The 15,000-nt window shown below is 36.4% G+C and overlaps 1 protein-coding gene and 1 pseudogene across 1 annotated transcript in view; both read right to left on the bottom strand.

The window, feature by feature from the left end:
- LOC137621950 (tyrosine-protein kinase Drl-like) overlaps positions 1-15,000 on the bottom strand; it is a 75,939-nt gene that overhangs the window by 38,267 nt on the left and 22,672 nt on the right. The window lies entirely within an intron of this gene.
- Positions 7,049-8,034, bottom strand: LOC137614676 (uncharacterized; annotated as a pseudogene).

Here is a 15,000-nt window from a genome sequence, read left to right as displayed (position 1 = left end):
TAAATTAAAAGAATTCTTTTTTTCATAAAAATATATCATTGAACTATATGAACATTTCCAGAAATGTAATTGCCAAAAAACAATATTTTTATCTAAAAAAAAATATATGAAAAATATATCTATGAAATAAATGAAAAACATTTCCAGAAATGTAAAAGAAAAAAAAAATAATATTTTTGTCTATCACGATTTCAATGTCCATCAGACAACACTGGCAAGAGCAAAGCGACCTAATGACCTGTTCGCCATCGTTTCACACCAATTTAGCACTTAAGCACCATTGGTAATTAGGGCGTTAATTGCATCTCTCTCTCTCTCTCTCTCTCTCTCTCTCTCTCTCTCTCTCTCTCTCATTAATCTTTATCTTCTTTACTTGATATAATTAGTGCCTATGTGAGTGGAATGATTCCAAAAGGTAGAAAAGGTAGATGGTCTTATATAATTGTCCTATCGTTAGCCTACGCCCCCCCCCCCTCTCTCTCTCTCTCCTCTCTCTCTCTCACACACAATAGGTTTTATTGCTTTACGCTATTAAATCCTCGAAGACATTCTCTCTCTCTCTCTCTCTCTCTCTCTCTCTCTCACAATCATCTCTCTCTCACAATCATAATAGGTTTTATTGCCTTAAGCTTTTGAAACCCTTGAAGAATCTCTCTCTCTCTCTCTCTCTCTCTCTCTCTCTCACAAACTTAAGTGTTTTAATGCTTTACGCTTTTCAATCCTCGAAGACTCTCTCTCTCTCTCTCTCTCTCTCTCTCTCTCTCTCTCTCACACAAACATGATAGGTTTTTTTGCTTTACGCTTTTAAATCCTCGAAGGAAAAGGATGCAGTTTCAACAAAAAATGTCGATATATGCATCCTGCAACTATGAATGAGAGTAAGAAAACTCAGCAAACTGAAAAGAAAAACAAAAATGAAACAAAAAAAAGAAACAAAAAAGCAGCCCGCGTATATACCGCACTATGCACCAAAAAAGGCCTTTCAACCTAAATCTCCACAAATAGAGCCCAACTACAAAGAATGCATATATAATGCCAGGGGTTGGTGCAGATATGGGGATAATTGCAGGTTTACACACAAAAATAAGTATGAAGGCGAAAGAACAAATATTATGGAAAAGTTGGATTTTTTAATGGCAGAATTCCGAGAAATGAAGAAAAGAACATCATATCAGAACAGGAAGGAAGCATGGGAGAATCCATATTATTACCAATATTAAATAATGGAAATGAAACACAAACCATAATAGTGATGAATGCACAGGGTTTAGTCACGAGTAACTCTAAAAGGAAAATAGAGTTCCTAGAAGAACTAACCCAAATTGAAAAAAATAGATATATTAAATATAAGTGAAACATGGTATTCCCAAGAGACTGGCAGTGATGACCAGATAAAGGGTTTCCAAACTTATAGATCAGACAGAAAAAATAGGAATCAAGGGGGAACCGCAATATATGGAAGAGACATAAATCAAGGAAAAGTCTGTGAAAAATACAGCAACACAGAATGTGAATTGATTGCGGTAGAATTTGAATTTGAAAAACTAGTGAATATTGTAGTTTACAGACCCCCAAATACTAAGGAGTTTGACATAATATTAGAAAAAATAGATGATATATGTAGAAACCATAAAGACTGGAATATACTCCTATCCGGAGATTTTAACTTTCCTTTCGTGGATTGGAAAGAACGGATAGAAGAAAGTGGTTGTATGTATACATATAAAAAAGAGAGTAATAGTAGAGCAGAAGATAAGAGGCAATTTGAAAAGCTTCAAGATATGCTATTAGAACATAATATGCAACAAATAAACCACATTCCAACAAGAAAGGAAAATGTACTAGATCTAGTATTTGTGAATGAGGTGAATTATGTTAAAGAAATAATAGTGTATAACACGGGAATTTCAGACCACAATGTCATAGAATTGATAGTTCATTCCAAAGCAAGTGATCACAGAATTAATAAAAGCACAAAACTTTGGGAAGGATATGGAAAATATAATTTTTACAGTAAGAATATAAAATGGTCAGAAATAAATGAAGAACTGAATAAAGAATGGAAAAATGTATTTATAAGTGATAATATACAGGTAAATACGGACATACTGTACAAAATACTGGAGAAAATTGTTGAAAAATATGTACCGAAAAAAAACAATAAACAAAAGACGTGCATACCAAGAGACAGAAGGATCTTATTTCAGAAAATTAGAAAGTGGAAGAAAAATCTTGCAAAAGAAAAAAATGTGTGGAAAATGAGGGAAATAAAATGTAAGATAGAAAATGCAGAACAAAAGATTATACAGTCGAAAGAAAATGAAAAAAGGGACTTAGAAGAAAGGACACTTCAAAATATAAAAAGAAACCCCAAAGTACTTTACTCCTATGCAAAAAAGATGAATAAAAGGAGAATAGAAAAAGGCCCTCTAAGAATTGAAGGACGGCTAACGAATGAAAAAAAGGAAATATGCAACATATTAGCAGAAAAATATAAGAGTGAGTTCACGCCAAGAATTGCGAATGAGAATAATGAAACAGAAATGAGAGAAGAAAATGTTGAATATCTAACGGATATAGATTTTAATGAAGCAGATATTGTCACGGCTATAAACGAAATTAAAAATGGATCGGCAGCCGGACCAGATGGAGTTCCAGCGATTTTGTTAAAAAAAACTGCTAACACTATCGCGAAGCCGCTTGCAATACTGCTAAGACAGAGTGTAGATATGAGCGAGATATATGTTAAACATAAATTAGCTTATATAACCCCTATCTTCAAAAGTGGATCAAGACTAGAGGCAAGCAATTATAGACCTGTTAGTCTAACATCACATATTATGAAAGTGTATGAGAGGGTAATAAAAAAGAAAATAATGAACCATTTGGTCAAAAATAATTTGTTTAATATGGGTCAACACGGTTTCGTACCTGGAAAAAGTACACAGACCCAACTGATAGCACACTATGAAAACATATACAATAATATGATAAATGAAAAAGACACAGATGTGATCTATCTAGATTTTGCAAAAGCCTTTGACAAGGTAGACCATAACATATTGGAGAAAAAAATGAGAAAGCATAATATTGTGGGAAAGATAGGAAAATGGGTAAAAGAATTCCTGCAAAACAGAAAACAGATAGTGGTTGCAAATGACGAGAAATCAGATGAAGCCCAGGTAATATCTGGTGTGCCCCAAGGTACGGTATTAGCTGCACTGATATTTGTTATTATGATCTCAGACATAGACTGTGATGTTGAAAACTCCGTAGTGAGAAGTTTCGCCGATGACACAAGAATAAGTAGAGAAATTACTTGTGATGAAGATAGGAACTCACTACAAAGAGATCTAAACAAAATATATGAATGGGCGGAGATAAATAGGATGGTATTTAACTCCGATAAATTCGAATCAATAAATTATGGAAACAGAGAAGGAATGGTGTATGCATACAAGGGACCTAATAATGAGACAATCACAAACAAGGAAGCAATTAAAGACCTTGGTGTAATTTTAAATAGGAATATGTTATGCAACGACCAAATAGCAACACTGTTGGCTAAATGTAAAGCAAAAATGGGAATGTTATTCAGACACTTTAAAACAAGAAAAGCTGAACACATGATTATGCTTTACAAAACTTATGTGCGTAGTACACTCGAGTACTGCAATGTGATATGGTACCCACACTACCAAAAGGATATTGCGCAAATAGAGAGTGTACAAAGGTCCTATACTGCTAGAATAGAAGAAGTTAAGGACCTTGACTACTGGGAAAGACTGCAATTTTTAAAACTATACAGTCTAGAAAGGAGAAGAGAACGCTACATGATAATACAAGCATGGAAGCAAATAGAAGGAATTGCTGAAAACATCATGGAGCTTAAAATATCAGAAAGAGCAAGCCGAGGTAGATTAATAGTGCCAAAAAGCATTCCAGGTAAACTGAGAAAGGCGCACAGGACATTAATCCACTACGCACCAGCATCGATAATGCAGCGACTATTTAATGTGCTGCCAGCTCATCTAAGAAACATATCAGGAGTGAGCGTAGATGTGTTTAAGAATAAGCTCGATAAATACCTAAGATGCATCCCAGACCATCCAAGACTGGAAGATGCAAAATACACCGGAAGATGCATTAGCAACTCTCTGGTGGATATACGAGGTGCCTCACACTGAGGGACCTGGGGGAACAACAAAAAATAAGGCAATAAGGCTCTCTCTCCCTCTCTCTCTCTCTCTCTCTCTCTCTCACACAAACATAATAGTTTTTAATGCTTTAAGCTTTTGAAACCCTTGAAGAATCTCTCTCTCTCTCTCTCTCTCTCTCTCTCTCTCTCACAATAGGTTTTATTGCTTTACGCTTTTAAATCCTGGAAGACGTCTCTCTCTCTCTCTCTCTCTCTCTCTCTCTCTCACACAAACATAATAGTTTTTAATGCTTTAAGCTTTTGAAACCCCTGAAGAATCTCTCTCTCTCTCTCTCTCTCTCTCTCTCTCTCACAATAGGTTTTATTGCTTTACGCTTTTAAATCCTCGAAGACGTTCTCTCTCTCTCTCTCTCTCTCTCTCTCTCTCTCTCTCTAGGTTCTACTGCTTTACGCTTCTGGAATCCTTGAAGACACACACACACACACACTCGCTCTCTCTCTCTCTCTCTCTCTCTCTCTCTCTCTCAAACATAATAGGTTTTATTGCTTTACGCTTTTAAATCCTCCAAGACTCTCTCTCTCTCTCTCTCTCTCTCTCTCTCTCAGGTAATCTTCCGGCTCGTTAAGGAGCAGGAAGGAATTTAAAAGGAGAAAAAGTGGGTGTCGCACAGTCATTAAGGGGGAAAGTCATTAGAGCAGCACCTATTAGTCTCTTAAAATAGATATTGGTCTTATATATATTGACGTTAATTGTATATCAATTAGTAGTGTATATGACTCCATCTACGTAATGGTTTTTTCAGGTCATTTTTCAGATAAAGTGTTCTCTTAAAGAGATGCTAATTGAAGAAACAACAAAAATAACAACAGCAAAAACAACAACAAAAATAATATGAAAAACACCAATATCAATCTTTCCTATAAGTGGGGCAAGAGTCTGGCTTTATATATATATATATATATATACATATATATATATATATATACACAGTATATATATATATATATACACAGTATATATATATATATATATATGCGTACAGCATATATATACACACACAAATATACATATATATAAATTTATATACATATATATATATATATATATGCGTACAGCATATACACCCATATATAAATATATATATATATATATATATGTGTGTGTGTGCGTCCAGCATATACTGTATATATATATATATATATATACATATATATATATAAATATATATACATATATATATATACAGTATATATATATATACAGTGTATATATATATATATATATATATATATGCACAAACTTCTTTCTTGTCAAGCTTAGCACTCTCTGTCCCTCGGGTAGGGGGAGGGGGTAGTCAAACCCGGGTGAGATGAGGGTGCGTGTGTATACCTATCTAAATATTTAGCCGTCATTTTTTACGGGTCGCATACACTATTATGATTATTATTATTACTTGCCAAGCTACAAAACTAGTTGGAAAAGCAGGATGCTATAAGCCCAGGGGATTCAACAGTGAAAATAGCCCAGTACGGAAAGGAAACCAGGATATAGAATTGAAATAAAATATTCTAAGAACATTAACATTAAAATAAATATTTCATATATAAATAATGAAGATTTCTCTTTTCATTTCAATATCCCACTAAAAATAAACTATTTATAAAAGTGATTACTTTGTGATATTTAAACGAGAAAAGAATTTGTAATGATAAGGAATCAACATAGCTCTGGCTATAACGATTGCTTAAGATTGCTGTTGTAGATAAATATTTGAATAAGAAAACAATTATTATTATTACTTGCTAAGCTACAACCCTAGCTGGAAAAGCAGGATGCTATAAGCCCAGTGACTCCAACAAGGAAAATAGTCCAGTGAGGAAAGGAAAAAAAGGAAAACAAAATATGTTAGGAAGAGCATCAACACTAAAATAAATATCTCCTATATAGGCTAATCTATAAATAACTTAAAAAAAAAAAAAAAAAAAGAGGAAGAAAATTAAGATAGAGGAGTGTTCTCGAGTGTACCCTCAAGCAAGAGAACTCTAACCCAAGACAGTGGAAGACCATGGTACAGAGGTTATGGCACTACCCAAGACTGAAGAACAATGGTTTGATTTTGGAGTGTCCTCCTAGAGGAGCTGCTTACCATCGCTAACGAGTCTCTTCTACTGGCTTTGAACCGTTTAGTTTCTCTCTCTCTCTCTCTCTCTCTCTCTCTCTCTCTCTCTCTCTCTCTCACTTCTCTTCCTCTTGTTGTTTTGAAGTTTTTATAGTTTATACGAGAAGGATCTGATTTAATGTTTTTTACGGTTCGTAAAATATTTTATTTTGATTGATTTTTCTTCTCTTGTAGTATATTTATTTCCTTATTTTCTTTCCTCGCTGGGCTGTTTTTCTCTGTTGGAGCACTTGGGCTTAATGGCATCTTGTTTTTTTTTCAACTAGGGTTAGAGCTTAGCTTATAATAATAATAATAACAATAATAATAATAATAATAATAATAATAATAATAATAATAACAACAACAACAACAATAATAATAAGCATTAGCGAGTCAGCATTTCATCCTAACTCTTCTCTATTCTTCCTTCGAGAAAAAAAAAAAAAATAAATAAATAAATAAAAAACCTCGAAAAGGAAACGAAATCAAGAACGCAAACAGAGCAATTGAAGAGGGAAATAACCGGAGAAAAACAAAATCAGCGTCAGTATCGGAAATTCAATTTGGTGAGCGCATTTGACCTTCCAATAATGTCTCCTAAATGGGAACGAAGCTGGCGCTTGTGGAAATGGTTCGGAGATATGGCTCCCGCTTAGGTAGAATACGCTTTGTGACTTTTAGGTAGAATGCGCTTTGTGACTTTTGGGTAGAAAGCGCCTTGTGACTTTTAGGGAGAGTACGTTTCGTGACTTTTAGGTAGAATGCGCTTTGTGACTTTTAGGTAGAATGCACTTTGTGACTGTTAGGTAAAATGCGCTTTGTGTCTTTTAGGTAGAATGCCCTTTGTGACTGTTAGGTAGAATGCGCTTTGTGCATTTTAGGTAGATTGTGCTTTGTGACTGTTAGGTAGAATGCGCTTTGTGACTGTTAGGTAAAATGCGCTTTGTGTCTTTCAGGTAGAATGCCCTTTGTGACTGTTAGGTAGAATGCGCTTTGTGCATTTTAGGTAGAATGCGCTTTGTGCATTTTAGGTAGAATGCGCTTTGTGACTGTTAGGTAGAATGCGTTTCGTGACTTTTAGGTATAATGCGCTTTGTGCATTTTAGGAAGAATGCGCTTTGTGAATTTTAGGTAGAATGCGCTTTGTGAATTTTAGGTAGAATGCGCTTTACGACTTTTAGGTAGAATGCACTCTGTGACTTTTTGATAGAATGTGCTTTGTGACGTTTAGGTAGAATGCGCTTTGTGACTACCACAGTCCCCGTCTTAGCCTCCTACGGAAGGATGTTAGTCAAAGGATCCAAAAGTTTTTGTGTGTGTGTGTATATATATATATATATATATATACATATATATATATATATATATACACGTATATATATACACGTATATATATACGTATATATATACATATACATATATATATATATATATATATGGCTGCATTTGTTATACTGTGTATGTTTGTATATATATATATATATATATACATATATATATATATATACACACAGCATAACAACAAATGCAGCCGTTACTAGTCCCCTGCAGAACAAAAGCCTAGACATGCCCTTATTCATGTTTAGGGTTTGGCCAGTTTTCATCAACATGCTGGTCAGTGCGGGTTGGTGATGGTAGGAGACTTTTGTCTCATCGCTCACCGCAAACCAACCTAGTATGGGTGTCAATGACTCGTATATCTTTGCCGATCATGACGATACACAAACCCTTTCACAAGTTAAGGTATACACACACAGAAAGGGAGATTATATATATATATATATATATGTATATATATATATATATATATATAGTATAAAAACGGCAAATGCCTGGCAACATTTATTCCAAGATTTTTACCGTTTTAAAAACGGATCTATTGTCGTAAAGGAGTGATATTACGGTCACCAACCCGTAAAATATAACAACAAAGTATAGTGAAATTACGGTCGCCTACATTTTCCTGAAATACGGCTTAGAACCGTATATTTTTACGGAGTTTCCTATTAAAATTACGTGTTTTAATATATTTATACACACACATACATATATATATATATATATATATTTACACACACATATATATACTGTGTATATATATATAAATATATATATATATATATATATATATATATATTATTATTAAATGTTAAGCTACAACCCTAGTTGGAAAAGCACGATGATATAAGCCCAGGGGCCCTAACAGGGAAAATAGTTCAGTGAGGAAAGAAAATAAAGAAAAATAAAATATTTCAACAATAGTAACAATATTAAAATGAATATTTCATATATATATATATATATATATATATACAGTATATATGCACAATACCATTATGAGCCATGAGACTTTCTTTGACATTATTCATCCTATTTTCCAAGCATATCTCGTTACTCTTCTTTAAAATCTTCCATGTCCAGCTTGATTAAGCACCTGAACTCATTAAGTCTCATAATTACAAGCCTCATAATCTTCCCTCAACAACTCATTTACATATTTCATCATTACTTCCATCTCGCATTACATCACATTCTCTCAAAATCTCTCATTAAACCACTTTCTCTCATGTTTTATTACGTCTAGTAATCGTCCGTATTTGCGTCTCTCCTTTGTGAATTTTCTTCATTCATCTATTCTGAATGAATGACTATCTTAATATCTGATGGTTATTCTTATTCAAATCTGTGTTCGTGAATACTATTTAACCACGTAGGATCTCTATGACATATTCTGCTGTACAGCCTCCTTTCATCCCACGGAAGATTAAATCCCATGCTTTTCCTCATGCATTATCACTAGATATAAATTGTGGTAAACCACACAGGTATATTATCATCATCATCATCATCATCATCACCATTATTATTATTATCATTATTATTATTATTATTATTATTATTATTATTATTATTGTTGTTGTTATTATTATTATTACTAGCTAAGCTACAACCCTAGATGGAAAAGCAGGATGCTATAAATCGAAGGGGCCCAACAAGGAAAAATAGCAGAGAGGAAACTAAATAAAGATATAAATAAACTATATGAAGAGGTAATGAACTATTAACATAAAATATTTTATGAACAGTAACATTAAAAAAAACCAGATCTTTTGTATATAAACTATAAAAAGAGACTTATATCATCCTGTTCAACATAACATTTGCTGCAAGGTTGGACTTTTGAAATGCAAAAGATGTTGGCCAAGTAAAAATGCCACCTTGTTACTAACAATGTGATTCCTCATACATATACGTCACCATTCTATATATTAAACGAACTGTCGCTCTTTTAAGTCTCTCTAATGAGTCATACGTTCTAGCACTAGGCCCGGAATGCAATTCAGCTGCACCCCAACCACCTAGGGGCTAGACGCACCGTCAAAAGCCCCTGTCCGGAGAGAAGCTCCGGCCAATCTAAAGAAGAAGAAGCTGCTCCCAGAAATAATATCTGGAAAAATGTAAGCGAAAAGAATGATAGTAGAGCGCTAGGAGCCTATGGGACGCCGATAAGATCAACGGATTATGCCTACAGCACAAAAAAAAGGGTTCACTGTAGCGAACACTTCATCTTTCAGGTAATCTATCAAACGACATGGTCGGCATCTTTTTCATCCTTCTAAAACGGAATCTTTTACTTCCTTCTTGAACGTATTATTAGACCATTGTCTTCCTTTCTCGCCACATTACCTGACCACCTCAAAATACACTGGTCCATCCTTTTACCGTTATTAATCTTTAATACACAAACAGGTCACACCAAAAGTATCGACACCCTTTCAACCCATCGTCTTCCTTTCTCGCCACATTACCAGACCATCTATAGATGCACTAATCCATCCTTTTACCCTTATTAACCTTTAATACACGATCATACCAATAGCAACGACTCCTTTTTAACCCATAGTCTTCCTTTTTCGCCACATTACCAGACCATATCAAAATACAATGATCTATCCTTTTGCCTCTACTTAACTTCAATACATATTTAGTTCATGTCAATAGCATTGGCCCCCTTCATATCGTTCATGACCCGTTAGGCATTCGAACTTCGCTATCATAAATCATTCAAGTCTTGTCAATTATTTGCAGACACACTCCTCTCTTTCTTCTGTGATTCACCTCTCCTCTCATCCAGACATCATCCTTTATATTTACTCCCAAACTTTATCATGAATCATCATCTTCCCTTCCTCAGTCATTTCTATTAACATTCATGGCTATATATTTCATGTCTCCTTTTAAATTTCTAAACCTTACTCTGGCTGACGTTTACTAACTTCCTCTTCTTGCAAATGCTTTAAAACTCATGAAACTGTTTTTAAAGCCTCTCTCCACTACTCCACTTATTACTTATTTACATAAAAATCTACACCTTTCTTTAACATTATTGTTCTGATTTATTGCAATACTAAATGAATAAAGATGTTGACCACTTAGGGAGACATCAGACACATTTGTATCAGCCAGCTTCAACAGGAACCTTGCCCTGTGGTAAGGATGTAGGAATACTGAGATCATAGGTCCTGCCGTCGTAGAAAGCGACTAAAAGGACAGCTGCTGCCTTGTAGTCCTGCTTTTAAGCAAATAGGCAATGCCCACTGCCAGTAACTGTGGAAACTATTGCCTTACAGTTGGAATATCTAATCAAAGGTTAGGGGCCACCGCTAATAACTATGGCTGATGACTGCAACGGCTTACGATCGTAAAATCCCTCTGCCCAATTATAAACCATGCCTGATACTATCAGAGGGCGCATCAGGCAACCGACCCCTTAACGTAGGGATGAAGGTGAGAGAGAAGAGCTTCCACACCAACCAGTGAACTCTGCCGTCAATATACCACTTTCATTGTACATCGAAATTGTTCAGTGGCTACTTTCCACCGTGTAAGGATAGAAGAGAACTTTATCTATGGTATGCAGCTCTTCTGGGGGGACACTCCCAAATCAAACCATTGTTCACTAGTCTTGGGTAGTCCCATAGCCTATGTACCATAGTCTTCCACTGTTTTTGGGTTAGATTTCTCTTGCTTGAGGTACACTCACACACACTATTCTAGCTGTTTCCTCTCCTCACTGGGCTACTTTCCCTGTTGGAGCCCTTGGGCTTGTAGCATCCTGCTTTTTTAACCAAGGTTATAGCTTAGCAATAATAAGGATAACAATACTACTACTACTACTACTACTACTATTACTAGTACTACTACTACTAATAATAATAATGATGATAATAATTTCTCTTGCTTGAGGTTCACTCAAACACACTATTCTAGCTGTTTCCTCTCCTCAGTGTACTATTATCCCTGTTGGAGCCCTTGGGCTTGTAGCATCCTGCTTTTTATAGCTTAGCAAGTAATAAGGATAACAATACTACTACTACTACTACTACTACTACTACTACTACTACTACTACTACTACTAATAATAATAATAATAATAATAATAATAATATTAATAATAATAAAAACATCGCTTTGCATAAAACAATTCATCTCCCGTACCATCCCCTTCTCAACACCCTGCAAATAGCTTCTCTGGATGCCATCATAAGCTTCATTTAGGTTCCCTTTACTCTCAAACTTCTCAAATAACTGCTTCGTTACAAGCACTCGATCAAAGCACCCTTTCTGCATTCTTTTTTCTGGTGTCTATTTTGCTCTGCCAATCAATATCCGCCACACTTTCATCGAGATACCGTGTAATGTTCAGCCCTATATATCAACACAGTAGCCTTGGGTTCGATCCCTGTGTGAGGTAGAAGTTCTGTGTTTGTGTGAAATAAATTACACTGACTACTCTTATTGGAGTTTTTTTTTTTTTTTTTTTTTTTTTTGAAAGTGCGTATTTTCTTGTAGTAAATGAACTAATTTCAAAAAATTTAATTTCTCGTAATGTTCCTGGGTTTGTGTGTGTGTGTGTGTGTGTGTGTGTGTGTTTGCAATAAATTACATCAACTATCATTTTTTTTTTAAGTGCGTATTTTCTTGTAGTAAATTAACTAATTTCAAGAAAATTAATTTCTCGTAATGTTCCTGTGTTTGTGGGTGTGTGTGTGTTTGCAATAAATTACATTAACTATTATATTTTTTTTTTTTTTTTGTAAAGTGCGTATTTTCTTGTAGTAAATGAACTAATTTCAAAATATTTAATTTCTCGTAATGTTCCTGGGTTTGTGTGTGTGTTTGCAATATATTACATTAACTATTATTAATGGATTTTTTTTAATGAGTGTATCAATACATTCTTAAATTGAATTAAATAATTTTAAGTAAATAAATGCCTCGTAATGTAACAACATACCATTTTTACAATCCTGCCATATACGCAATATTTACTTTGGCTACATAAAAGGTATGGTGATAAAGAATTACCATATACAGATAATTCCCTTTCTGCTTAAATACCCTTTGCTATTATGCAACACGCACATCATATGATACAAAGAGCTGCTACATCAGCAAGGACGTGCAAATGTATTCCACCTCTCTCTCTCTCTCTCTCTCTCTCTCTCTCTCTCTCACCCGAACACTTTCATATTAATTTATACAAAGAGAATTGGACCCCGATCTGAAATTATCATCAGGAATCAAAGGCTTAACTACTTTTTTTTTAATCTTTGCAAATAGACAAACGTAGGAATATTCATTCTTTCTCGGTGATACAAAAGAACTGTCTGTCTGTCTGCCTCTCTCTCAAAGGGCCCGCCAGACGAGGGGACCACCACGACCTTTGGCACCCAAATGAAATTTACGCCTGTTTCCCCTCTCATATATATTGGTTTTAAATGCGAACGAGGGGATCCAGAGTTGAAATCTCAAGCGCGGGCATTTCCCCCCTTTAGCACTGCGTTTGATCTATCGGTGCGCAAGAGGGGAAATGACGAAATATATATATATAGATGTTATTCCACACATGAGTTCTCCTTTATGCAGGGTAAAAGCTCCCTAGGGGGTAGATGGCTCTCCCCTCCCCTCTTGCCCCTCTACCTCAGCAACCTACATTCCAACATGCTTCTACCTGCAAATCTACAGTATTTCCCCCAGACTTTCCCCTCACTACACCCCAGCATCCAATACACGCCATCTCTCCCCCCAAAGCAAACTTACAGCAATCCTCCAGGTTCTCCCCTCACTACAACCAGGATCCAATCGCCACCATCTCTCCCCCAGCATGTCCCCAGCCTTTCCTCTCCCCTACCCCCAGCATTGAATCCCAACCAGCTCTTCCCCTAGCATTCCCCCAGCCTTTCCTCTCTCCTACCCCTCAATCCCCAATAGCTCTTCCCCTAGCATTCCCCCAGACTCTCCCCTAACAACTACCCAGGTTCCAGTTCCCACTAGCACACTTCCAGCATTCCCCCCGCCTCTACTCGTACTATCCCCAGCTTCCAGTTCCCAACATCACCCATCAAGAATTCCCCCAGCCTCTCCTATCATTATCCCCAGAATCCAATCCCCACTTGCTCTTCCTTAGTATTCCCCCAGCCTCTCCTCTCACTATCGCCAGCTTCCAGTTCGTACCAGCACACCTCCAGCATCTCCCAAGCCTCTCCTCTCACTATTCCCCAGCCTTCAGCTATCACCAGCACCTCTCCAGCATTCCCCCAGACTCTTCTCTCACTATCCCCAGCTTCCAGTTCCTACCAGCACACCTCCGATATTCCCCAGCCTCTATTCTCACTATCCCCCGCTTCCAGTTCCCACCAGCACACCTACAGCATTCCCCCAGTCTCTCCTCTCACTACTCCCCAGCTTCCAGCTATCACTAGCACCTTTCCAGCATTCCCCCAGCCTCTTATACCCCCAGCCTCTTCTCTCACTATCCAAAGCTTCCAATCCCCACCAGCTCTTCCCCCAGCCTCTTCCCTCACTATCCCCAGGTTTCCAGTTCCCACCAGCGCACTTCCAGCATTCCCCCATCTGTCACTGGCCCCCAGAGCCTCTCCTCTCCCTACTCTCCAGCCTCCAATCCCACACCAGCTCCTCCCCGACCACCAGTCTCAGCGTCCGACGGTATTTCGCATATCATCGAATTCGAATAACGTCGCTCAACGCCAACTCAAAGAGACAAGACTGTTTCAAAAGGCTGACAGTCGTCGATGGACGGTTTGTTTCACTTTCAGAAAGACGAGAGGAATTTTAGGGGAAAGTTGCGCTCTCTAATATTCGTCGCTGAATTCAATGTTGAATTTTATATCTACCTGCGAAGAGGATTAAAAAAATGGTAGGTATTAATAAAATGGATATTTGGATTAAGTCATCGAGGAGAGAGAGAGAGAGAGAGAGAGAGAGAGAGAGAGAGAGATAATCATACCAGAACAGACACAGACAAGAGTAATTTTAGAAAAAAAAATTATTGCTTGCATATTCATTGCTGAATTTTCTACCTAGGCTACTTGAGGCTGATGATTCAAAATGGTAAGTATTAATAAGTGAGATGTTCTGATAAACTGACTTTATTGAGAGAGAGAGAGAGAGAGAGAGAGAGAGAGAGAGAGAGAGAGAGAATGTCATAATGTAACAGAAGAGAGTAATTTTTGAAAATAAAATTATCTCGAATATTCAGTTCGTTGAATTTTCTATCTACCTGATAAATTAATTTCACTGGGAGAGAGAGAGAGAGAGAGAGAGAGAGAGAGAGAGAGAGAGAGAATGTCATAATGTAATAGAAGAGAGTAATTT

This window comes from Palaemon carinicauda, chromosome 2 (genome assembly GCF_036898095.1).
Source record: "Palaemon carinicauda isolate YSFRI2023 chromosome 2, ASM3689809v2, whole genome shotgun sequence".
NCBI classification, from domain to species: domain Eukaryota; kingdom Metazoa; phylum Arthropoda; class Malacostraca; order Decapoda; family Palaemonidae; genus Palaemon; species Palaemon carinicauda.
Note: the sequence above shows the minus strand (reverse complement) of the source record. Positions and strands in the feature narration are given on the sequence as shown.